The sequence below is a fragment of the Oncorhynchus mykiss genome, chromosome 12 (assembly GCF_013265735.2).
Source record: "Oncorhynchus mykiss isolate Arlee chromosome 12, USDA_OmykA_1.1, whole genome shotgun sequence".
Classification (NCBI taxonomy): domain Eukaryota; kingdom Metazoa; phylum Chordata; class Actinopteri; order Salmoniformes; family Salmonidae; genus Oncorhynchus; species Oncorhynchus mykiss.
The window spans coordinates 44,189,863-44,191,673 of NC_048576.1; positions in this window are offsets into that span (position 1 = coordinate 44,189,863).

Here is a 1,811-nt window from a genome sequence, read left to right on the forward strand (position 1 = left end):
AGACCTTGAAACTGAGATCTTTCGTTCTTTCTCAAAACAAGATCTGGGTGTACTGAAATGGCAGCTACTGATAGTGAGGATTTGTATGGTCAGCCACTTGCATGAACACAGAAATTGGTTATTTAGAACAGCACATAAACAGAACACAGAAATTAGTTATAAGAATAGCACAATCGTTAACATTTCCCTTACAATGCCATCATAGTGTCACACCCTGATCTGTTTCACCTGTCTTTGTGCTTGTCTCCACCCCCCACCAGGTGGCTCCCATCTCCCCTCATTGTCCCCTATGTATTTATACCTGTGTTTTCTGTGTATGTTGCCAGTTTGTTTTGTTTGTCAAGCCTACCAGCAGTTTTCCCCTTGCGCCTGTCTTTTTTAAAAGTAGTTTCTGTTTTCTAGTTTTCCCGGTTTTGACTGTTCTGTCTGTCCTGAGCCTGCCCGCCGTCCTGTACCTTGCCCCTACCCTGAGACTGCTTGTCGTTCTGTACCTTTTGGACTCTGATCTGGATTACTGACCTCTGCCTGCTCTTAACCTGTCGTTTTGCCTGCCCGCTGCTCTAGTAATAAAACATTACTTTTACACTGTCTGCAACTGGGTCTTCCCTAAAACGTGGTACAAAGACATTAATGTATCTTTTGATGGCACTTGGCATGAGAGGATTCACTTCCCACTAAGGGATAGATGTGTGCATTGGTGCTGGTACCAGCAAGCCCTAGAAAATGGTGAAGATCCACCCAGTCACAAAAACCACGGAGGCCATACATTTTTAATAGTGGTTGCCCAGAAAGTGGTGCATGTATATCATAGGATGTCAAATGATAACCTTCTCAAAATAATGTTTCACGGAGGAACCCAGAATGCAAATGAATGTCTGAACTCTGTAATATGGTCGCAATGCCCCAAAACTGTCTTCATGGGCAAAAGCTTCATTGAGGCAGCCACTGCTATATCAAATCTGATGGACAAATTGCGGTTTGACAGCACTTTGGTGACACTAGAAGCAATCCGAGAGAAGGATATGAGGTGTGTTGTGAGTGCTGACGCTGCTTCAACGGAGTGTGCCAAGGGTAGGCACAGGTCCCATTACACGGTCAAGAAAGTAAAGCGGCACCAGCAACCACTCAGAGGGCCTTACATATGGGGCAGGCATAGCTGATTAATGTTCTGCACATTTAAACAGCCAAACCAAAGCCTTATATGTGACATTGAGAAAATTGATATGAGAATTTGCCCAAAACTGCAGATTTTCCCAACAGACCAGCATTCAAAGCATATTTTATGCTCTATTGCTTGAAACAAATGTATTAAAGGTGCTCATGAATTTGTAAAAGGTATATTGATGTTTATTTGTCAGTTTAGAAGTGATATATGAATGAGATATTAATGTGAGAAATTGTCATATTTATGGCCAGTACATTTGAATTGCATTAGCTTATCTTTAATACAGTTCTCTCTATTCCTTCAAAATGTCATGAGGCATTCATGATTTGATTTCCTTTATTTATTTGATTGTTTATTGATTTAGTTGACATTGCCAATATGTGAAATAGAGTAAAAGACATGCATTCACTCTTACAATAGTTGACAATGTCGGCTGGTGTCCCGCCCTGGCCTTGGTTATCTTTGTTTTCTTTATTATTTTGGTTAGGTCAGGGTGTGACATGGGTGATGTATGTTTTAACTTGTCTAGGGGTTGTTGTATGTTTATGGGGCTGTTTCCCTTCTAGGTTTATTGTATGTCTATGGTTGCCTAGATTGGTTCTCAATTAGAGACAGCTGTCTATCGTTGTCTCTGATTGGGAACCAT